At 43.5% G+C, this 25,458-nt stretch overlaps 1 protein-coding gene across 4 annotated transcripts in view; it reads left to right on the top strand.

The window, feature by feature from the left end:
- Window positions 1-25,458, top strand: part of PTPRA (protein tyrosine phosphatase receptor type A) — a 202,493-nt gene that overhangs the window by 11,245 nt on the left and 165,790 nt on the right. Inside the window, exon 2 of one of the 4 annotated variants that reach the window (XM_053251718.1) lies at window positions 24,225-24,335. The exons of the other annotated variants lie outside the window; for them this stretch is intronic. The gene's annotated coding sequence lies outside the window, so the exon portion shown is untranslated. The remainder of the gene's footprint in view (window positions 1-24,224; window positions 24,336-25,458) is intronic. 4 annotated transcript variants of the gene reach the window in all.

Genomic DNA, 25,458 nt, shown 5'->3' with positions numbered 1-25,458 from the left:
AAGAGACTTGGCATATAGGTGTTTATATGCCAATACCAGAAGCCTTGGACCCAAGATGAGCGAGCTGGAGTGCTTGGTTGCTAATGAAAACATATAGTGGGCATAACGGAAAGCTGGTGAAATGGTGAGAACCAGTGAGACATTATTATTCCTGAATACAAACTCTACAGAAAGGACAGGGAGGGAGGGATTGAGGGTGGAGTAGCACTGTATATTAAAGAAGGGTTAGAATCCAACAACCTAGAAAACCTAAGAGAACCATAGTTCTCCACAGAATCATACAATGCCATACCTCTCGGGCAGGATCCAGATGGTGTCCCTTAGAGACAGTTGTTCTTCAAAATCTGAACTTTTGTATGGTGTCCCTCAGAGCTCCGTATTGTCTCCGATGTTATTTAACATCTACACGAAACCACTGGGAGAGATCATCAAGAGATTTGGTGTAGGGTGGTGCTATCAGTATGCTGATGACATGCAAATCTGCTTCTCCATGTCAACATCATCGGGAGAGGGCATAACCTCCCTAAATGCCTGCCTGGAGGCGGTGAAGGGCTGGATGAGGGGTAACAAACTGAGACTGAATCCAGATAAAACAGAGGTACTCATTGTGCGGGGTCAAAATTCGGGAGATGAGTTTGATCTGCCTGTTCTGAGTGGGATCACATTGCCGGCTCCGTCACAGAGCCAGCGAGGACTGCAGAGACTGGGGGCCATGCAGCCCCTGGAAGTTCCAGGATGCCCCATGCAAGTCCTGGAGAGACCCCTGAGCCTGTCGGAGAGACCCCTGAGCCTGAGCCAGGTCGGGGGTCTACTCGTATGTTGCCGCACTCTGTGGCAACACATGAGCAGAATGCCGAGGTTAACAGAGTGCTCGCTCTGTTAACCTCGGCTAATGGGAGGGGTAGTTTTGGCGGTTTGGGGAGGGGTAGTTTTGGCAGCACACAATAGCCAAAAAGCGGGCTAGACTCCCTTAGCCTGCTTTTTGGCAATCATGAGAATCACCTTAACGTCTTCTTCATTATGAACCATACTGCCCATTGAGATAATCAGGAGATGTCCGTCTGTAGTTGCCACCATGGCTACTTGGGGACGGGCCTTCTCCGCTTCTGCCCCAAAGCTTTGGAATGCACTCCCTGCTGAAATAGGAGCCTCCCCATCTCTGACAACTTTTAGAAAAAGTATTTAAAGTGTTCACCCAGGCTTTTAATTAAGTATTGTTTTAAGTTTTAAAATGTGTTAAAATTTAAATCGTTTTAAAATGTGTTAAAATTTAAATAATTGGTATATTTTAACTTTTAACTATATCATTTATTTTGTTTTAACTACTGTTTTAAGATTTCTGTTATTTGTTTTAATGAATGTTTTAACTTTTTAAAGTTTGTTTGTTTGTTTTTGCTTGTTGCAAACTGCCCAGATACATGAGTTTGGGGTAGTATAAAAATATGTTAAATAAATAAATACGAGGACAGAAAGGAAATGTGTAACTAAGAATGTGCTATTGCCGTTTGGATCAAAATGCTGAGAGTGATCTGGAGTTGGAGAAGCAAATTAGAGAGGTGTCAAAGATACAGAGTGGTAATAATGGGTGACTTCAATTACCCGCACATAGACTGGGCAAATACAGGTATACATATACAGTACATACAGGTATTGACAGAGAAGCCAAATTTCTGGACATGCTAAATTACTGAGTCTTAGAACTAGAGAGGAGGTGACTGTGGACTTAATCCTGAGTGGTGCCCAGGACCTGGTGCTAGATGTCAGAGTTGTAGAACTAATGGTGAACAGTGACCATAGTGTGATCCAGTTCAGCTTGTATGCGAGCGGAGCACTGCCAAGGAAGCATTGCCAAGAGTGGAGTGGAGCATAGCCATACTAAAAAACTTTTTTTTTTTAGGAAACCTCTTCAAAAATGAGCGGACTGTAAAAAGGAAGCTAAAAGGGAAAGTCAGGAAGGTCAAATCATCCTAGAAAGTATGGGACATTTAAAATCACAATAATAGAAGCTCAGTTGGAATGTTGCAAGGAGGAGGAAAGGTACCACCAAGTTCAGGAGGACACCAGTATGGCTAACAAGTAGAGTCAGGGATGCTATAAAAGGGAAGGAAAAAAAATGGAAGTCCTGCCCAAATGAAGAGAACAGAAAGGAACATAAACTATGGCAAATGAAATGCAAGGAGACAATAAGGGATGCAAAAAGAGAGTTTGAGGAGGATATAGCTAGACGTGTCAAGAGGAATAAGAAAAACTTGTTTAAATATATCACAAGTAGAAAACCTGCCAGGGAAGCAGTTAGACCCCTGGCAGGAGGTTTCATGAGGGTATGAAAGGGATTATAAAAGAGGATAAGGAGATCGCAGAGAAACTGAATGAGTTCTTTGCGTCTGTCTTCATGGTGGAGGATACTTACTGACCATGTACTCACTCCACAACTGAGCTTCTCAGGCTTGACAGCTGAAGAACTGGGCCAATTTGAGATGATGAGGGAAGATGTTCTAAACTGTCTTGAAAAACTAAAAATTAACAAATCGCTAGGGCCAGATGGCATCCACCCAAGAGTTCTGAAGGAACACAGATGTGAAATTGCTGATCTCCTAGTAAAAATATGTAACTTGTCTCTACAGTCAGGCTCTGTACCAGAGGACTGAAAAGTAGCCAGTGTAACTGATTTTCAAAAAAGAATCCAGGGGAGATCCAGAAAATTACAGGCTGGTTAGATTAAATTCTGTGCCTGTTAAATTGATGGAAATCGTACTTAAGGACAAAATTGTTAAAACATATGGAAGAACAGGCCTTGCTGAAAGAGAACCAGCATGGCTTCTGCAAGGGTAAGTCTTGCCTCACTAACCTTTTGGAGTTGTTTGAGAGTGTCAACAGGCATGTGGATAAAGGTGATATGGTTGACATAATGTACTTGGACTTCCAAAAAGCTTTTTTCAAAGTTCCCTAGCAAAGACTCTTGAGTCAACTTAGCAGTCATGGGATAAGGGGACAGATTCATGTGTGGATCGGTAACTGGTTGAAGGACAGGAAATGGAGGGTAGGAATAAATGGAGAGTTTTCCCAATAGAGGGAAGTAAGAGGTGGGGTCCTCCAGGGATCTGTGCTGGGACAACTCTTTAACTTATTCATAAATGATCTAGAAGTTGGGGTAAGCAGCAATGTGGCCAAATTTGCAGATGACACTAAACTATTTATGGTAGTGAAATGCAAAACAGATTGCATGGAGCTCCAAAAGGATATCTCCTAACTAGGTGAGTGGGCTGCAAATTGGCAAATGTGGTTCAATGTAAACAAGTGTAAAGAGATGCATATTGGGGCAAAAACCCTCAACTTCATATATACGCTGATAGGGTCTGAGCTGTCAGTGACTGTCCAGGAGAGAGATCTTGGGTTCATGGTGGACAGCTCATTGAAAATGTTGGCAACTGTGAAAAAAGCCAGTTGCATGCTAGGGATCATTAGGAAGGGGAATGAAAATAAAACTGCTAATATTATAATGCCCTTATACAAATATATGGTGCAGCCACATTTGGAGTACTGTATATAGTTCTGGTCACCATATCTTAAGAAGGACATTGTAGAACTGGAAAAGGTGCAGAAGAGGGCAACTGAGATGATCAAGGGCCTGGAGCACCTTACTATTATTAATTATTATTTAATTTATATACCGCCTGACTTCAGAGACTCCAGGCAGTTCACAAAAACAAAATTAAACAAGAACATCTGTTAAAATCGTAACACATTCAAAAATTACAGCAATTAAAAAATCTAAACAATTTAAAATTTAAAATTCAGTAATTACTAAAAGCCTTGTCTTAAAGAATGTGTCTTAAGGGCTCTTTTGAAGGCTGGTAAAGATGTTAAACCACGAATGTCTATAGAGAGTGCATTCCACAGCCTAGGAGTGATTACAGAGAAGGCCTGTTCCCGAATCATCAATCTTAATGTGCGGTGGAGATCATGTAGAAGGAGGCGCTCACTCAGGTAACTCAGTCCTAAGCTGTTTAGGGCTTTAAAAGTAATTACCAGCACTTTGTATTTTGCCCAGAAACCTATTGGCAGCCGATGCAACTGCTTTAAAAGCAGTGTAATATGGTCTCTCCAAGACACCCCAGAGACCCATCCAGCCACTGCATTTTGAACTAACTGAAGTTTCTGAACCACATACAAAGGCAGCCCCACATAAAGTTCATTACAGTAGTCAAGCCTGGAGGTTACCAGAGAGTGCACCACAGTTCTTAGTTCATTATCCTCAAGGAACAGATGCAGCTGTGGTATCAATCAAAGTTGATAGAAAGCGCCTCTGGCCATAGCCTCAACTTAAGAAACCAGAGTGAGGCTTGGGCCCAGAAGCACTCCCAAGCTACTTACCTGTTACTTCCAGGGGAGTGCAACCCCATCCAGAACAGGAAGATCTATCGCGTTCCTCAAAATATGACCCCTTGCCATGAGTACCTCCATCTTGCTTGGATTCAGCTTCAATTTATTATCCCTCATCCAGTCCATTACTGCCTGTAGGCAGGCATTTAGGGGTTTTTTGCCATTTCCTGATGATGTCGTCATAGGGATATAGATTTGGGTGTCATCAGCATATTATCTCTTGTTTACACAGTCAGACAGGTGTTATTGACTGGTTTGTTTTATCCAGACATCGAGTCCTTCCCAAGGACCTGGGATGCCTGAATTTTATTGTCAATGGTTATAGATATCGTCGCAGAATATAGGGTGTTCTCAGTAAAGCTGCTTTTTGTAATTGGCTGATAGTGATTTCTGTGGCCCCTATGGTGTTGAGGTGCTCTTAAAGGTCTTTTGGAACTGCACCAAGGGCGCCAATTACCACTGGGATTACTTTGGTCTTTTTCTGCCACAGCCTTTCAATTTCAATTTGTAGATCTTTGTATTTGGTGATTTTTTCTATTTCTTTTTCTTCTATTCTGCTATCCCCTGGTATTGCTATGTCGATTATTTTGACTTGTTTTTCTTTCTTCTCAACTACAGTTATATCTGGTGTATTGTGTGGCAGATGTTTGTCTGTTTGTAGTCGGGAGTCCCATAATATTTTTACATCTTCATTTTCTACAACTTTTTCAATTTTATGGTCCCACCCATTTTTGGCTACAGATAGCTTGTATTTTTTGCAGATGTTCCAGTGTGTTATCCCTGCTACCTTGTCATGCCTTTGCTTGTAGTCAGTCTGTGCAATCTTTTTACAACAGCTGATTAGGTGGTCCACTGTTTCATCTGCTTCTTGACAAAGGCGGCACTTGCTGTTTGTTGTGGATTTTTCGACTTTTGCTCTTATTGCATTTGTTCTTAGTGCCTGTTCTTGTGCAGCCAGTATTAAACCCTCTGTTTCTTTCTTCAAGTTGCCATTCTTAAGCCATTGCCAGGTCTTGGTGATGTCTGATTTTCCACTTATATTGTGCAAATATTGACCATGCAGTGGCTTATTTCTCCATTTTTCTGCTCGGTTCATGACTTGTTCTTTCTTGTAGGCCTGTTTTGTTTCATTGGTGTTGAATAGTTTCTCGTTATTGACATTTGAAGTGCATCTTCTTCACTGTCCTTGATATATTCTTCAAGGCCTCTTTTCTCCTCCTCTACTGTTTGATGGACTTGCAGCATTCCTCTTCCACCTGAGCTGCGAGGGAGGTAGAGCCTATCTACATCACTGCGGGGGTGCAGAGCATGATTGATGGTCATGATATTCCTGGTCTTACGATCTAGCGTCTCTAGCTCTGCCTGGGTCCAGTCTATTATTCCTGCAGTGTATCTAATAACAGGTATAGCCCAGGTGTTTATGGCTTGTATGATGTTCCCGCCATTGAGTTTGGACTTGAGGATTTTTCTGACTCTCCTGATGTATTCACTTCCAATTTTTCTTTTAACTTCAGTGTGTGCGATGTTATCAGCCTGGAGAATGCCCAAGTATTTGTAAGGTTCTTTCTCTTCCTGGTTCTTGATGTTGCTTCCATTGGGCAGTTCTATTCCTTCTGTTTTTGTTATTTTCCCTCTGTTCATTATTAATGCAGCATGCTTGTCTAGTCCAAACTCCATTGTTATATCGCTACTGATATACGGACAGTGTTTAGCACTGCAGTGATTCGATTTCTGACTGGGACTTTCCATACAACTTCAGATCGTCCATGTACAGCAGATGGTTGATTTTACTGGATGTTTTAGATGTTTGGTATCCGAGGCTTGTTTTGTTTAGTATTTGTGAAAGTGGGGTCATGGCGATTACAAACAATAGAGGGGATAGTGTGTCTCCTTGGAAAATGCCTCTTCTAATGCTAACCTGTCCAAGTGCCTGGCCATTGATTGTTAACTGTACTCCACATGCTCATTGCTTTTTAAAATAAATATCTGAATGTTTTGGCTGACACCAGTTGTTTCTAAACATTTTAGTATCCATGTGTGAGGCAATGAATCGAAGGCTTTCTTGTAGTCAATCCATGCAACACTTAGATTGGTTTTTCTTCTCTTGCAATTTTCTAAAATCATTTTGTCAATCAGCAGCTGGTCTTTTGTGCCTCTGGTGTTTGGGCAATTTCCTTTCTGTTCAACTGGAAGCTGTTTGTTAGTTAATAAGTGTTGCACCACTTCATCTGCTATTATTCCAGTTAATAATTTGAACATGGTTGGCAGGCAGGTTATCGGTCTATAATTACTTGGAACTGCACCTTTTGCTGGGTCTTTCATAATGAGATGAGTTTTCCCAGTTGTTAGCCATTGTTCAATATCACCGCCTTTCATAATGTGATTGAACTGTTTTGATAGTTGTTTATGAAGGCTTGTTAGGTGTTTAATCCAAAAGCCATGCAGTTCATCGTCACCTGGAGCAGTCCAATTTTTAATTTTCTTTGCTCTTTCACTTATTAATTCTGGTGTTATTATTAGATCTTGCATTTGTTGGTTACATTTTTTGTCCTCTTTCATCCAGCCTACTTTTTTATTATAATCTATTGGATTGTCCCATAATTTCCCCCAGAATTGCACTGTTTCTTCTTTATTTGGTGTTTCTAGGTTTCTTGCAGTTTCTCCTTCTATGCTCTGGTAGAAACGTCTCTGATTCGACTGGAATTGGAGATTCTGCCTGTGTTGTGTAATTCTGGCTTCATATCTGCTAATCTTCTTTGACACTGCTGTTGTTTGCTGCTTTATTATTTCCAGGACTTCTCTAATTTTCCTTGAATCTAGGTGGTATTTTTGGATCAGATACTGTTTGGTGTTTTCATTCTTCAGCTTCTTGTCTTTCATATCTTTCAATTTATTAGCATCTGATCTAAGCCTGGAGATTTTAGTTTCTAATCGAATCTTCCATTTAGGTGATGTACTGCTTTCTTTTTTTGACAGGTCCACTGATCTTATATCCGAGCTCTTGTGTTGTTGTTGCTGCTGCACTGTACATTAGTTGGTTTGTTTCTTGCAAATTATTGGTTGTTATTTCTGCAAGTGCAGCATTGACATCTTTTAATACCTGAGCAAGTTGTTTTTTGGCAACTGTTTTTAGAGCGGGAAGTCGAACCCTGGTGGTTGTTTGGTTCATGTGCTCAGTTATTTTTTGCTTTAGTTCTTGTTGCTTTTCTGTTAAACGGCATTTGGGTTTTTGTGGTGAAGGCAAAGGGGAGGTTGCCTGGTTTTGATTTTAAAACAGTTCAGCAATGGTGGTATCCTCTATTTCTAACACCTCCTCCATCTGCACTGCTGCTTCTTCTTCTTCTTATTATTATTATTATTAAAACTTTTATATATTATTATATATAGTATTATTATATATAATATTAAAATATATTATTATATATTTTATATTATTATAAAAAAACTTTTATATTTTCCAAAAGGCTCAGGGCGGTTTACATTAAAACACTTTTAAAATCAATTAATAATTAAACAAAAATTATAAGCATAAAACAATGATTAACAGTTAAAAACATCATAAAACAACAATTAAATAATCAGAACAATTTAAAAACAAGTTTTAAAAAGCTGAGAAAGCCTGGTTGAAGAGATGTGTTTTCAGATGTTTTCTGAAAATTGCCAGAGATGGGGAGGATCGTATCTCAGCAGGGAGCGCATTCCACAATCTCGGGGCAGCAGCCAAGAAGGCCCGTCTCTGTGTATCCACCAAACGAGTTGGTGGCAACTGGAGACGGACCTCCTCAAGTGACCTCAGCGGCTGGTGGAGCGAAGAAGACACTCTCTTAAATACCCAGGGCCTAAGTTTACACAGAGAAATAAACAAATAAGATGGAAACCTGTCCCCAAAGGGCTCACATTCTAAAAAGAAACATAAGATAGACACCAGCAACAGTCACTGGAAGTACTGTGCTGGGGGTGGATAGGGCTAGTTACTCTCCCCCTGCTAAATAAAGAGAATCACCAAGGTAAAAGGTGCCTCTTTGCCCAGTTAGCAGGGGTTGATAACACCCTGCTCCAAGTCTCCTAACGATCTCACCCAGCAGTCTCATGTAGATGTTAAAAAGTATTGAAGGCAGGATGGAGCCCTGAGGGACACCATACAATAGCTTTTGTTTCAGAGAGCAGCTGTCTTCTAGTGACACCATCTGAAATCTACCAGAGAGATAGGAATGGAAACACTGCAAAGCTGTGCCACTTATTCCCAAATCCTCTAAGCCAGGGATCCTCAACGTTGGGCCCCCAGATGTTGGACTTCAACTCCCATAATCCCCAGCCAAAGGCCACTGGGCCTGGGGATTATGGGAGTTGAAGTCCAAGAACATCTGGGGGCCCAATGTTGAGGATCCCTGCTCTAAGTGATTCCAAAGGATACCATGGTCAATAGTATCGAAAGTTGCAGAAAGGTCCAAAAGAACCAACAAAGTCACATTCCTTTTGTCTGTTCCCTCGTAGATATAATCCATCAGACTGACCAAGGCTGTCTCTACCCCATAGTCTGCCATAAAGCCAGTTTGAAATGGATCTAGGTAATCAATATCATCCAAAACTGCCTGGAGTTGATCAGCCACCACCCTCTCAATTACCTTGCCACTCAAGGGAGGTTGGAGACTGGCCTGTAATTATCCATCACTGAGGGTTCAAGGGCAGGCTTTTTAAGCAAAGGTCCCACAATTTCCTCCTTCAAACATGGAGGCATCCTGCCCTCCTTCTATGAGGCATTTATGATGTCAGCTAGGCTATCTCTAACAACCTCTTTGCTAGATGTTATAAGCCACATTGGGCATGGATCGAAAGGACAAGTGGTAGGCCGAACACCTCCAAGGAGTTGGTCCACATCCTCAGGAGTCACAAATTGAAACTGATCCATTCTAATTGTACCAAAGGAGATACTGGATACCTCTGCAGTTGACCCAGCTATAACCGTGGGGTCCTGGTTGACTCGAATGTGAGAGATTTTATCTGCAAAATCATTGTTAAAGGCATCACAGTGGGATAATGAAAAATCCAGATCTACGTTCAGAGAATAAGGAACCTGAGTCAATCCCCTCACAACTCTGAACAACTCCACTGGATGAGAACTTGCAGATGTAATATGTGTAGCCTTATGAGGCAAGGATACAGCGGCTTTTTAGTTTGGAAAAGAAGCTACTATGGGGAGACATGATAGAGGTGTATAAAACTATGCATGGAGAGTGGACAGAGAAATTTTCTTGCACTCTTACACACTAGAACTAGGAGTCATCCTATGAAACTGATGGCCAGGAAATGTAAGGCCAACAAAAGGAAGTACTTTTTCACACAGTGCATAATTAATCTTTAGAATTCTTTTCCATGGGATGTGTGGTGATGGCCACTAGCTTGGATGGCTTTAAAAGGTGCTTAGACAAATTCATGGATGATGGGTCTATCAATGGCTACTAGTTTGGTGGCTATAGGCCACCTCCAGCCTCAGAGGCAAGCTGACTTTAAATACCAGTTGCAGGGGAGCAACAGCAAGAGAGAGGGCATGCCCTCACTTCTTGCCTGTGGGCTTCTCAGAGGCATCAGGTGGGCCACTGTGCAAAACAGGATGCTGGACTAGATAGGCCTTGGGCCTGATCCAACAGGACTTTTCTTGTGTTCTTATGTATGTTCAGGTCTTTATGAACAGCTGCATTGACTTATAATGAAATTTTCAAGAGACCATTACACAAATGTATGGTTTGTCAGGATCATAGAGCTCAGGGTATCTCTTCCCTTGTATGAGTGATGAATGGGAAGGAAATAGCTCTGTGGTCACTGCTGACAGGCCTTTCACTGGGAAAGGTTCTTGAGCGTTTGGTGCTTATCTCCCACTCACAAAGAAGGCTAACATCCCTTCTTTGGCTTTTGAAATTTTATGCAGAATTTAGTTGGTTTATGGCAGCCTTGCTATGAAAGGTATTTAATTACTACACAGAATTACTAGCTCATAACAATTTGTTTGTGAGATGCACATGCATGCACAGAAAAAACAAAACAAGTTATCTAGTTTTCAAAAGTTTTTCTACATGGTTACCTGAAGGCAGTTCTTAATTTTATTTATTTTTATTTATTAATTACATTTATATCCCGCTCTTCCTCCAAGGAGCCCAGAGCAGTATACTACATACTTAAGTTTCTCCTCACAACAACTCTGTGAAGTAGGTTAGGATGAGAGAGAAGTGACTGGCCCAGAGTCACCCAGCAAGTATCATGGCTGAATGGGGATTGGAACTCGGGTTTCCTCGGTCCTAGTCCAGCACTCTAACCACTACACCATGCTGGCTCTCATTTGCCACAGGTGATCAGTTTAGTGATCCTTTACAAGCCAGGTTTTGATGGCATCCAGTGGAGAGAAAGCATCAAAGCAGAAAGAGGGTCTCGACCTTTCATCCTGTCGTTGTGATAGAGAGCCATTTGTATCAGTAGAAGGTATGCTTATGGGACAAAAAGCAGTGTGTACTCAGGGCATTTAGGCTGAACAATAAGAAAATGTTTTCTGTGCTTTGAGTGGAATGTATCCTACTGTGTTATACAGAACCTGCCACACTAAGGTTTCCTATAAAGGGCATTCTAAAATAGGGCTTGCCAAACTGTACCCTATTACCCTGAAGTCAAGATCATTGTGGGGTCACTTTAAATTTAGAGTCTTCTTCCTTTTGGATAAATGCAGGTATAACCTGAATTTAACCTGTGTTTTAAGGGGATTGTTCTTGAATTCAGATGTGTATTCTATTTGGGTAGATGCAGTAGTATTATTGGAGGGTCACTTGAGAGTGAGATGGAGGGTGATGGCTCAGGGCCATTTGTTTTCATAGTAAGGGATAACTTTCCATATAGCAACAGGTATAAAGCTGGTCTCTGTCTCTGTGGACCCTATTTGTGTATAGCATAGATAGATGCAGGTTTCCTTCACCTACATTCAAGTCTAAGCTAAAAATACTGAGATTTAGAAGTGCCACACTCCACTCTGGCATGTGCTAAATCTGACCCTCAGGTGCACTGTGTCAAACTTCCAGATTTCTAGGAGGTCATGTAATTGGGGGTTTTCCATCTCTGCCCAAGCCACTATAATGGAATGCTGGCACCAGGCATATGATCTTGTACACACATCCAGAAGAGTTACTATTCCACACACACAAAGCAATAGGTATCCTGCCTACATGTACCTCTCAGCATTAGTCATTTGTGGTGGGCAGTGTTCCCTCTAAGGCGTGCACAGATGCATGCGCTCACAAGTTTTCTTAATGTCCGCTCAGTTAATTTTAGATCCTGCTCAGATTAAATCAGGAAGGCCCCACTCTGAATGCACGTGCGCACACACTGCCGTGATACTGCCGCCCAGAACAAAACTAATTCCACACACAGATGAGAAAAATTAGAGAGAACACTGGTGGTGGGCAGGGGAGAGTGCCATGTTTTCAGTAGCTAGGGCAGGCCTGCACAACTCAAATGACCTGGTGGGCCAAAACTGACCGTGACATGGCTCATAGGGGCCAAAGTCAATTTTTAGGGTACTGATCATTAAATTAACACTTAATATCAATCAATTAATTAAATCAAATTAAACTGAAGAATTTAATTAAAATTTAACTTTTGAAGTTCTGGCTGGGCAAGAATTAATTTAAATTAAAATAAAATAAATTGAATTTAAAAATCTAATAAAATAATACAATGCAATCTGTACAAAATACATAATAAAATGCATTGTTCTTCCTTTCCACCTCTTCCAAAATGGGGCAGTCTTGGGGAGAGAGAGAGCAGGGGGAATGGAGCAGTCTTGGAGGGGGGGGGGAATGGAGCAGTCATCCCGGAGGTCCTCGTCCTTCTCCTGTCTTGGCAACGCTTTCTCTTCCCTACAGGGCTGCCTGCCTGCCTGCCTGCCATTTGTGCTCACCCCCTCTGCCAGGGCCCGCCACCGCCAGGCTCCCTTGTAGGGTACGGCCGCCACCTCCCGCGTCGTCCTCCCACCTCATCACCAGCACCATTTTTCTCGCTGCCAATTCAAGCTGCCGAGGGGATGGCTACGGGGTGCATATGTGTTCTTCTCCACCCCCACTCGGCAGCGGCGCGCAGCAACAGATAGCAGAGTGACGCTGGGGCCTGGTGTTTGGCCCTGCGTCGCTTCCCAAATGCGAGCCGCGCCTGCGCAGTTAAGTCTCTTAACTGCAGGCGCGTGCACCTCACTCACAGATGTAGTTGGGAAGCGACGCAGGGTGAAACACCAGGCTCCAGCGTCGCTCTGCTATTTGCCGCTGCCTCCGCTGGGGAGGGGAGGGGACGGGGTAGAAGGACACACACATACCCGCAGCCATTTCCTCGGCCGTGCAGCGGCTGGAATTTGGGGGGGGGTTAAAGGAGGTTCGCAGCAGGGGGAGGAAGGGGAAGTATAGCCCAGGGGGCGAAGAAAAAAGGCCTCGCGGGCCGCATGTTGTGCAGGCCTGAGCTAGGGTCTGAAATAAAATAATGACCTCTTTCTCTTGTGTTCTTTGCAGTTTGTTAGAATTTGTAGAGGTGCCTAGAAATCGCCAGCAGGATCCAATCATGCTATGACTCATATAGCATGGTTACAAAAGGGATGCACACAGCTGATGACACTGCAGACAATATGCATTGGGATTTGAGGTTGACATTGCTGCATTCTAGGATAGCGCAGTAAGCAATGTGAGAAATTGGGGATCTAGTTGATCAGTTGTGAAAAAGCCAGTTTTTTCTTAATCTCTTCTACCATGCTTATTGACATAATCTAATCTCTGTCATTGTTTTCTTGCTTCCCAGCCTACCTACCCTTTGAGCATTCATTTCTCCATCTTAGATTCACTCTCCTTCTTGCTAAAAAAAGGGGGAAAATGTTGTGATGAAGAGAGATTCCTTCAAATGATATTTAAGTCACTGTGCACATAATGTATGTGCATGCACACTTGTTCATGTGCTATTATTTTCTGTTTCCCCCCCCTAAAATTTTGTAGAGAAGTCAGCTGTGTTTCCAACTTTATTAGCTGGGCAGGAGAACAGTCCTATTCAAATGCATTTGACTTTATTTTTGATGTTGCGGGGTATCATCCAGGGATGGAAAAAATGACAGGAAGGAAAGGAGCAATTATTGCTGGGTTTTTAAAAAAAAATTCTCGTACTAAATATAGGATGACATTAAAACCTGGAAACAGCAGATAATGGTGTGAAAGGAATCCTGGCCCATTTTAATGTCTTTCGTGTCCATTGACTCTCTCTCTCTCTCTCTCTCTGTTGCGTTAGGAATTAACGAATCATCACACATGCTTTAGAAAAGTTTGCTGAGAGTGTACCGGATGCTGTGAAAATGCGTGTGGGTTTTCTTTTCTGTTTTTTGTCTGGGGATTTCTAGAAGAGAGAGAGAAATAATAGGAAGGGTGTGGTTGGTGCGTATGGATCACTAGAACCTGCCATGCTTAGTGCTACAAAACAATCTAGCAGATGCAATAGTGGTTTTTTTGCTTGTGTAAAGAGAAGCTTCAGGTCAGTCTTTCTAGAGAGGAGGTGGCTGCAATTTGCTAGCAAAAATAAGCTATCTTAAAGTGTAGAACAGAGATAGCAGCCACCATTCCTGCTGTCTGGAAAAGATAATGGTTTTTAATCATTAAATGGGCATATATCTTCAGAGTGCAGATAATGTCCAACTTACAGTGGATATTGCAGTAGGCAGAAAGAGCCAGCCATTTATGTTTGTTTTCTGACCTGATCCTGGCCCATTTGCCCTCTACTTAGTTTTTTCATTCATTGTGATAGTGAAGTCACTGAAATTGTGTGTTCATTAATGCTGGGAGCCTATTGTCAACCTTGAGTAAACCTGTATTTGGTAAAAATCCCTATTCGTAAGCCGTGTTGTATACTTGTTAATATTGGTCAAGCCAGTGGGAAAGCAAAATTTCTACTCCAGTGATAAGACTTGTTAGTCACTCTTCTGAACAAGCACTTTGGAAATTTTGGGTTGGATGTTGACTTGTATTTGTATGAGTAAGATGGCACTTCCACTTGCACAAGGGGATGCAGGACTTTCTCTGAACCCTCCTCCATTGGCAGTCCCCCAATATCCACACTATTTCAGGGCAGGGGGTGTCCTCTGATGTTCAGTGTTGGTTGGGGGTGCTGGGGGCGCAGGAGGGAGTGGGAAAGCCCCATTCCACAGTCCTTTGTCATTCCACATTCCATTCCACAATCCTCTGTAAAATGTGGCAAGAAGGTATAATTCCAAACCTTAGAAGTCTGTGTGATCTTTGCCATTGATGAGGTCTGAAACCAAATAACAGTATTAGAATCAATTGTGTTAATCAGTAAATAATAAATTACTATAAAAATAATAAAATAATAATACATCATAAATAAGAATCCTAACACTTAAGTTAAGCTTGGCAAGTTCAACCTATTCATTTTACGTGTGTGTGTGTGTTGGTAAATTAAATATGGTTACAATAATGAAAGCCACCTAATGGCACAGTGGGGAAGTAACTTGCCTAGGGAGCAAGAGGTTGCTGGTTCGAATCTCCATTGGTATGTTTCCCAGACTATGGGAAACACCTTTATCTGGCAGCAGCGATATAGGAAGATGCTGAAAGCCATCATCTCATACTGCACAGGATATGGCACTGGTAAACCCCTCCTGTATTCTACCAAAGAAAAACACATGGCTCTGTGGTCGCCAGGAGTTGACACCGACTCGACGGCACAACTTTATCTTTACAAGGATGAAAGCTGTTGGGTTCTCCTTGAAAATTGAGTGGGAGGAAAGTGAGGACATAATGGTGGAGAGTGGAAGAATCAAGGACTCTTTCTACACCTGTGCCTTCTCTTGTCATTCGAAAATATGTCTGGATTTGCCAGCAGACTGCATCAAAAGACAAGCTGCTCTTTTTCTTTGGATGGAAATTGGTATTAAGGTACAGGGCAGAAGCACACCTAGGTGTGACCTTTTCTCCTCTTTGCTGTTGTTTTAATGATCATGTAGTGTCTGCTTTTGACAGATGTAGGATCCACCTTTGACCTGAATGCTGTGTAGGATTGCTGCTCTTGGTTTATAAGTGATGTGGATAGCTGTTGCAATTTCTCTTATTGTCTTAAATAAATCAACTTTCAAATATAGGAAGACTATAAATGGGATCTCTGTGAGACAGATTACAGTATACCCGATATGAACATTAAACCAGTGTGGCACTATTTTTTTTTTTTTAAAATCCTTCACTGACATTGGTGTTTGGTTCTGAGTATATATCATGGTTATAATGCCACTTGCTAGTGGATGCAGGGTCCTGTTTGCAGTTGTAGTTTGGAGTGGTATAGCCCAGGCAGTCTTACCACGTTAGTGACAACCAAATTACATGAGAGAGCTGTGATATCCGTAAGAACAGAAATTTTGGGAAATCTTTGATTTGAGTGGCAGGTGAAGAGAGCATGTTGATGATCCTTTTCCCAACCAGGATTGTGCCCCCCCCCCGCCACTGTGGTTTGCCTCATAGGACCTGTATCCCCTCCGCCCCCTGCTACAGGGCCAACAGCAGCTGGGGTAGAGGTCTAGATTGGAACACTGATGCTGGGAGGGAAGTGTTGAAGAGCCCTACTGGTTGCTGTTCTGAATAAATTTGGTAAAGGTGGGGAGGAGAAATGGGGTGAAAAGTGATGGATCTTTAATGTAACTGGTAGTTTGACCCTAAGAACTAGACCATGAAAACTGGCCAGTCCTGCTGGTTCAGTAGAACTCGCTCCCTACTAAGCTTTTAGGATTGCAGCTATAGAATAGTTTTGCTTTTGGGGCAAGGGAGCTACTTTGGGTGTCCTGTGTTTGAGACAGAAAAATGGGGGGTAGAATAGAAGTAGTTAAATGTTGCATCCCTCTCCTAGGCTTCGATCAGTGGTGTGGAATTCCCATGTGTGAGGTTTTATTGGAGAGGAAAGTCTCAACTGGATGATCAGGGAAGCTTTGTGTAGGTAGGAACAAGTGAGGCTGTCTTAAAAGATGAGGGAAAACATATCGATTTATACAACCAGCAGGGAGTTCTAGAATAGCCCCCTGAAAAGTGGTGTCTGCTAATCCTAAGAGTATGTACCCTTTTCCAGCAATTGCACTGCATTTCATTTTTTGTTTCTGTGTTCCAAAAGGAAACCCTCCCATCAATAACAAGAGCAGTGTTTTAACTTGTTGATTCAGAGTTTTATTGGTCAAAGGGCAATATAAAATGGCTCTCCCCCATTTTTCCATAAAGGACTAAACAGATAAATAGGTCACTGTAGGTTGGGAATGGAAGGATAAAATTGGTCCTTTATAATGGCTTGTTTTGTTTGGTATCCAGTAGAGTTGCAGGCCTGTAATGCATGTTGAAGCTAGGTGTTGCAAGTAGCTATTATGCAAGCTCTGAAATTTGCAAAATACCCTGTATTTGACCTACAAAAGGGGAATGAGGAGTTGCACGATTCCTATTGTGGCAATGGGACAAAACTTTATTTTAATCACTGTTTTTAATGTCAAACTCAAATCCTCAGAAGGATCACTCTCAAGGCAGCTGAACCTCGAAGTGCAGTGTTAACTGTGTGGTGATAGACTCCTCACAGCCAAATTCCTCATGTTAGATTTTTATTGTTGAATTTATTTATTGTTGAATTTATATACTGCCTTTCATTAAAAACAACCCCAAGGCAGATTACAAAAGTTAAAAACCATACAATAAAAATGAAAATTAAGAATATTACTAGCTGATCCCGCACAGAGCATCTGTATGGCAGTACACTCTTCTCACCTTCTGCCCTACTCCTCTCGCCCCAAGCCTTCTGCCCCAGTCCGCCCGCCCGCGCTCCCCCCGGCCCTCTGCCCCAGTCCGCTGCCTCTTTTTCTCTCATTCATGCTCCCACCCCCCGCCTCTGTTTTTTAGCCTGCTTCTGTTTTCCCTGCTGGCCGTTGCCGCTGCCTCCTTTCTCCAGTCACTGGTGTCGGGCGGCCAAGTGTTCAGCCAGCTCCTTCCTGCACGGCCCTCCCTCTAGAGAGCATCTTCCGAAGTGGCCAGCCGTTTGTCTCTGCCCAGCCAGGCTCCGCCGCTTTCTCTCCCCTCAGCTTCCCCACCCCCTTCTGCCCCAGTCCGTTCAGTTCTCTCCACTTTCCCGCTTTCCTTCCTTCCCTTCCCTCCCCAAGTGGCCACTTCCCTACATGGCCAACTGCTGCCCAGCCAATCCGGCGCCTCCACTGCCCAGCCAATCCACTGAGTTGCCGGAACGCATCCCCATAGAGGCACGTCTATGAGAATTAATATAATAGAAGCTAAAATATAAAACAAATCTAATTTTAAAAACAAAATACAAGCATAAAAACTATAAATGAGTAAAAACACATAGAAGCAGCAATAGAAACAGTCATGTAAAAGCCTGGGTAAAAAGCCAAGATTTAAGAAGCTTTCTAAAAACTGTGATGGAGTCCAGGAGCGAATGGCCATCGGGGAGCATTTCAAAGTCTGGGGGCAGCAACAGAGAAGGCCTTGTCCTGAGTGCACGACAGACGAGCCTCCTTCATTGTAGGCACCCGGAGCAGAGCCCCCTCAGATGTCCTTGTCAAGCGGGCAGCAACCCTTGGGAGCAGGCGGTCCCTCGGGTATCCCAGGCCCAAACAGTTAAGGGTTTTAAAAGTCAAAACCAGCACCTTGAATTGGACCCAGAAACGATCTGGCAGCCAGTGCAGCTCTTTCAGGGTGGGTGTGATGTGCTCCCACCGGGCAGCTCTGGACAAAACCCTAGCTGCAATGTTTTGCACTAGCTGCAGTTTCTGGATATTCTTCAAGGGCAGCCCCACATAGAGCGTGTTACAGTAATCCAGCCATGACGTGACTAAGGCATGGGTTACCGTGGCCAGATCTGCCTTCTCGAGAAAGGGACGCAGCTGGAGCACTAGCCAAAGCCGTGCAAAGGCACCCCTGGCCACCACCCCCACCTGAGCTTCCAAAAGCAGAGCCGGGTCCAGTAGTACCCCCAAGCTGCGTGCTTACTCCTTCAAGGGGAGTGCAACCCCATACAGAACCGGTAAAATCTCCTCCTCCCGATTGGCTCTCCTACTGAGCAACAGTACCTCCGTCTTGTCTGGATTCAGTCTCAGTTTATTAGCCCACATCCAACCCATCACGGCCTCCAGCCCCCGATTCAGGACATCCACCGCCTCCCTAGGATCAGATGACAAGGAGAGATAGAGCTGAGTGTCATCCGCATATTGCTGACAACTCAGCCCAAGTCTCCGGATGACCTCTCCCAGCGGTTTCATGTAGATGTTAAAACAGCATGGGGGACAAGACCGATCCCTGCGGGACCCCACAGGCCAATGGCCACAGAGCCGAGCAGTAGTCCCCCAGCACCACCTTCTGGACCCTCCCCCCAAGAAAGGATCGGAACCACTGCAACGCAGTGCCTCAGATGCCCATATTCGAGAGGCGGTCCAGAAGGATACCATGGTCGGTGGTATTGAAAGCCGCCGAGAGGTCCAGCAGAACCAACAGGGACGCACTCCCCCATCTAGTTCCTGGCGTAGGTCAACCACTAGAGTGACCAAGGCAGTCTCAGTCCCATACCCAGGATGGAAGCCAGATTGAAAAGGGTCCAGCTAATCCGTATCATCCAAGACCCTCTGCTGCTTGGACGCTACCACACGCTCTATCATCTTGTCCAAAAAGGGTAGGTTAGAGACCGGTCTATAGTTATCCAGGTTGGAGGGATCAAGGGAGGGCTTTTTTAGTAGTGGTCTTACCACCGCCTCCTTGAGGCACGGTGGCATCCTGCCCTCCCTTAATGAGGCATTAATAGTCATCTCCAACCATCTGCCTGTACCCTCCCTGGCGGCTTTTATTAGCCATGAAGGACAAGGGTCAAGAGCACACGATGTCGCCCACACACTGCCCAGGATCTTGTCCACATCCTCAGGCCGCACCAACGGAAAAGAATCCAACACAACGGGACCAGATGGTACCAAAGGCACGTCTGCTGGAACTGCCAAAACTCTGGAGTCCAAATCGGCACAGATGCGATCGACTTTATCTGCAAAATGGCAAGCAAAAACTGTGCTTTGTTTTGCTTCCTATTTCAAGCTTTTGTTCATAGCTTTTGGAAGGAAAGAAAATGTCTTTTAGCCATCTGCTGCCACCAAAGGAAGAACAGAACAAGAGAGACCCTTTTGATCCATGGTTCTCAAACTGGGGAGCTGAATGTGTCGGTGCAAAATGTGAGGGTGAAATTAGAGCCTTCTCCTACCACCAGCCAAGATAGAGAAGGGTTCAGTTGCCTCCTACCAGAGGGTCTTCATAGATCCACATTGAGTTTGTGGGGGGTGTCTCTTTCCCCCACTGGCCCAGTTATCCTAATTTGACTTGATTAAAACAAAACCAGCAGATCTTCTCACTTCTCCCTGTTTGTAGCTTAGGAGCTGCCAGACGTGGCCCCTTATACAGAACTATAAGCAAGGATGGCTAGATTCATCTGTGGAGGAGGTAGTTAGTCCTGCGTTGTCAGGGTGCCGGGTTTAAGGCAGTGTTTCTTGAACTCTGCTCCCTAAGCTATTCATAACATTTATGCTCAGTACAAATATCTATCAAATTCTCTAGTTAGTATATAGTTGTCAGATAAGAGTGTGTACAGGAGGGCCTCCTTATTCATGGAGGTTCTGTTCCCACCTACAATCGTGAATACAGAAACCAATGAATAATGGAACATTAAATCTATGGGAATCTGGGGGTTAGGTTCTTGCACAAAAAAACTTTTGCCCCACAAAAAACATGGGAGGGAAGCAGAAATAAAAGTAGTACAAAGCACAGTATCTTACTTGCAAGGTCTCCAACAATGCCCCCCTTCAAATCAGCTGACTCTTGCGGGCTTTTTTGTTTTTAAACACGAGCCACAAAATGACTCTATGCTGCCTCCGAGCAGGTAATGTTACTAGAAGTGGCACCAGAAATCACTTCCAATAGCCCAGGAACCGCAGATAGGTGGAAATAGCCTATTTTTAATGCTGCGGATCATGAAACTGGGTTTCTTAGACCCACCTGCGGATATGTGAAACCGCAGTTGTCGAAACTGTGGATAACGAGTCCCTTCTGCATTTCTATATGCTGTTCTAGCTCCCTTTCTAATTATCAGGGAATCTATACCAATTATTCAGTTGGGCAGAGCTACAATGTGCAAATTAAGTACTCAACTTATAGTCCATTCTGGTAAGGAAAGGTTGGTGGTTGTTTTTTCTGGAGTATCAGAAACCTGACAGCTAGAGAGAAGATCTTTTGTGGGGTATATTTGTAAAGGTAAAGTTGTGCCCTCAGGTCAGTGTCAACTCCTGGCGACCATAGAGCCATGTGGTTTTCTTTGTTAGAATACTGGATGGGTTTACCATTGCCTCCTCCCGCGCAATGTGAGATGATACCTTTCAGCACCTTCCTATATCACTACTGCCCGATATAAGTGTTTCTCATATTCTGGGAAACATACCAGTGGGGATTCGAACCAGCAACCTGTTGCGTGCTAGGCAAGTCATTTCCTCGCTGCGCCATTAGGTGGCCAGGGGGTATATTTGTGCTGACATCTTATTTTAGGGTGACTTGGAGAAAGGATTTTCCTTCCGTTCCAGAGTTTGTCTTCCGTTCTTGAGTCAGGAAGGAATTTTTCTCGTCCTGATTGATATGGAACGTTGGAGGCTACTTTGACTCACTACTTTGTTGGGTGTTGTCTGGCTTGTTTGCAAGCACCCCATGAGTGGTGTACATTCTCTTTTGACATGCTATAATCTTATGTCAGTTGCTCTGGGAGTTAATATACATAATGTTCTGCTTTAGGGCACCAAATCAGATGTGATAGTGACCTAGCCCATTATAGTCCTTTGACCTGGTGGGCCAAACTGACTATGACATGGCTCATGGGGGCCGAGGTCACTTTTTAGGGAGCTGATTATTAAAGTAACACTTAATATCAATCAATTAATTAAATCAAATTAAAGTGAAATTAATTAAAATGAGTTTAATCAAAATTTAACTTTTGAAGTTCTGGCTGGGCAAGATTAATTTAATTAATTAACAGGATTAACAACTTATTGTGACAATTTAACTGATCTCGTTTCCAGCAACACCTTTTGGGTATTTAGTTGTAAGGCCTGGCCAAACTGTAAGTTAGATAGGTTTGATTATTTTGGAGAAGATATCTGACAACCTGGTTTGTCTTCACAGCTTGCATGAGTGGATTGTGCATGGCTGTGTGTTTAATTTCCCAGAGCAGGTTTTCTCTAAATCAAAATTTAATAAATCCAAATTTATTTATTTTGTCGTGTATTTATCAAAAACTTTATACCACCTTTCATTAAAACAATCTCAAGGTATTTACAAAATATGTTAAACAATATAAGACTATAAAAGTTACACAATAAAAATATTAGATTGGAATATAAAAATAAAAATCTAATTAAAAGTTTAAAAAGCATATACAATATGGCCATAAAATACAGAGCAACAGCAACAAAAACACTCATATAAAAGACTGGGTAAAAAGCCAAGATTTCACTTGCTTCCTAAATACTGTGAGGAAGTCTGCGGAGCGTATGCCCACTAGGAGAGCATTCCAAAGTCTAGGGGCAATAACTGAGAAGGCCCTGTCCGACATTGTCAGTACGAGGAGCAAAGCCCTGCTCCAATGACCTCGTCAAATGGGCAGAAACCCTTGGGAGCAGGCGGTCCCTCAGGTATCCGGGGCCCAAACTGTTAAAAGCTTTAAAGGTAAAAACCAGCACCTTGAATTGGCCCTGGAAACAAATTGGCAGCCAGTGTAGCTCTTTCAGAATGGGTGTAATATGATCCCAGGGGGCATCTCCAGATAAAATCTTTGGAGAGGAGAGCTGGTCTTGTGGTAGCAAGCATGACTTGTCCACTTAGCTAAGCAGGGTCCACCCTGGTTGCATGTGAATGGGAGACTTGATGTGTGAGCACTCTTAAGATCTTCCCCTTAAGGCAGGGGTGTCAAACTCAATCACATAAGGGGCCGAAATCTAAAACACAGGATAAGTCGCGGGCCGAATTTTTTATTAAGATACTTAGTCTTAGTAGTAGAAGTATAGATCCTTCCTCACCCTGCGATATCATATCACACGCCATCCTCGTGCATTAATCATGTTCTGAAAATAACAACAAGCTTCATACATGTGTAGTAGCTACTGGCAGTAGGTGCAGGATCGGGACTCTGGCACATTCGTGCCTAGTGCTGGTTCTCAGCAGGGAAGGGGTGTGCAGAAGCAAGAATATGAAGAAGCAACTTAGCTCACTGTTTGGGACTGGGTCCTTCTGCCTGTGGTGCGGTCAGGCACTAGCTTTCTGGGACTGGGTCCTTCTGCCTGCAAATGGGTACTGAGGCAGCACGGTCAGGCGCTTGGATGCGGCACAGTCACTGCGGGCCACATAAAACAGCCAGGCGGGCCGGATTCGGCCCGCGGGCCTTGTGTTTGACATGTTTGCCTTAAGGGATGGAGCCGCTCTGGGAAGAGTGTCTAGGTTCCAAATTCCTTCCCTGGCTTCTCCAAGATAGGGCTGAGAGAGATTCCTGCCTGCAACCTGGGAGAAGCCGTTACCAGTCTGTGAAGACAATACTTAGCTAGATGGACCTATGGCTGACTTGGTATATGGCAGCTTCCTATGTTCCTATCTTTGCTGCTGCGTTTTGCGCAGGCTGCAGTTTCCAAATATTCTTCAGGGGCTGCCCCACGTACAGCATGTTGCAGTAATCCAGCCATGATGTGGATAAGGCATGTGTAACTGTGGCCAGATCTGCTGCCTCCCTAGGATCAGGTGATAGGGAGTGATAGAGCTGAATGTCACCTGCATATTGAGGACAAATCAGTCCAAGTTCCCGGATTACCTCACCCAGCGGTTTCATGTAGATGTTAAACAGCATTGGGGACAAAACCGAACTCCACTGGACCCCACAATCCAATGGCCAAGGAGCTGAGTGGTAGTCCCCCAGCACCACCTTCTGGACACCCCTTGCTCCCCCAAGAAAGGACAAAAGCCACTCCAGATCTGTGCCTCTGACTCCTTGCTAGTGAAAACTTTCCCTAAATTTATTTTATTGCACGATTCCACCAAACCACTTAAAACTTGCCCCTGTTTGTCATAAGTACATGAAATACAAGATTTGATTTCAAGAGTAATTTGGAATTCTCTTGTTAATCTAACCCCACTGCCCCTAGTTTAGGAAGAATGAAATCTAAGCAAGGAATTTGGGCTGCTTGTTACTTGCCTTTGTTTCCAAAGTTTTCATCATTGCATTTTTCAGTCTTAAGACTCTTGAGTCTCTGTGATGCAGGATGATCTGATCTATCTGTATCTTGGCACACACCAATAAATTTTTCTTTCTTTCTCATGTTTTAGTTACATTTGAGGTCTTAGTTGATTGACTTGCATCATAGGTAACCTTGCTTATTTTTGTACCCCTTTAATGGCCCAGGTCTTGTTAGTGTATGAATGCAAAGGCTTTTGGTAGTCCTGACTCCTGTACCGCTACACTGACTACTTGCGTTGTCTGCTTAATGCTTCTTCCTGAAGCCTATGTGTTTTTCTCAACAGGAATGCCTGTAGTTACAACAAGCTAATCCCTGGGGCTAAATTGGGAAGGGCAAGGGCAGAGCCAGTTCTTTGGAGAGTTGCAGGGCAGGAGGTATATTTGGAATATTTGACCACGAAATAACATGGAGCACTTTGGGTATCTGAAAGTGCTGCATAGATGTGAAGTATTAAATAGATGATCAATTGACAATATTTCATTGATCATTTTACCAGCACCCCAGCCCTGCTTGACACTAATCTGGATAGGTGCCTTTTGGTATGAAACTTGGTCCCTTCTGCTGTGGCAAGCTGCGCTGAACTTTCAAAGGAGCCATTCACCCATCTGTGAGTTATTCCTGCTAATTATTCATTTTGAAAACAGCCCTGCTGAATGTTTAAGAATAATTGTAGGCCTGACACTGCTAGGATCTACAAGCTGCCTATATTGGGTAATTAGGCGGCATCAGAAGCCTCTCTGTTTGAAACCACCCATTTTCTTTTTCTTTTCTCTCTTTCCCCCTCACAAACCAATGGGAACAAGCCAGTCAAACCAAAGCTGAGCTTGCTAATTTTTCCTCTGCAACCCCCCACCCCCATAATTGGTTTAATGGAAGAATCAAAAAGGAGATTTTCTCCAATGAAAATAAATGTGCTTGAGGGAGATTGGAAATTATGCTCTTCAGACAGAGGTGGGCTAGTTTGACTGAAAATTAGATTCACAGTCTGGTCTTCTTGGATCTAGCTTTACTCCTGAATTCTCAGCAGCTGTGACCAAGTGCCTTTCTTGGTCTTAGGGTGATGTGCCAGATGTAGTGTTCCTCGAGAAGGCTGATCTAGCCTCTGCCACACGTCTTAGTTATGTCAGTATTGGATTACTGTAACGTATCCTGCATGGGGCTGCCTTCAAACAGTGTTTGGAAGCTTCAGCTGGTTCAAAATGGGCAGCAAGGATCTTTACCAGAGCTTGCTTTCTGGAGTGAATGGCTCCTTTTTGTATCAGTTGCACCAGCTACTGATCAGTGTCCAAGTGCTGGTTATTGGCTTTCGAAGTACGAAGCAGCCTGGGACCAGGATACCTAAAGGGCTCTCTCTTCTCATACAATCCTGTCTGTCCACTGAGGTCAGTGGAAGAGGCCCTTTCGCATGTCTTACAGCTGTCTTAACGATGATTGGTGGGAACCTGGGAATGGCCACTTTGGCTGCAGGCCCAGGATGTGGACCCTCCCACCTCCAGGACCCTTCCTCACAAAGCTTCCAAACTCAAGGAACACTGACTTTCTCCAGGAATCTAATTAACTCTCTGCTAATGCAGCCTTCTATATGTATGCAAATTGTTCTTAACCATTTTTAAACAACCCAATCAGCATAACTCAAAGTTCCCTCCATTTTTTCTAAAACATAACCAATAGATTTAAAATTTCCCTTCCCTCCAAAACCAAACTGTCAAACTGACATTCTCAAAGTGAAA

This window comes from Hemicordylus capensis, chromosome 5, assembly GCF_027244095.1.
Source record: "Hemicordylus capensis ecotype Gifberg chromosome 5, rHemCap1.1.pri, whole genome shotgun sequence".
NCBI lineage: Eukaryota > Metazoa > Chordata > Lepidosauria > Squamata > Cordylidae > Hemicordylus > Hemicordylus capensis.
Note: the sequence above shows the minus strand (reverse complement) of the source record. Positions and strands in the feature narration are given on the sequence as shown.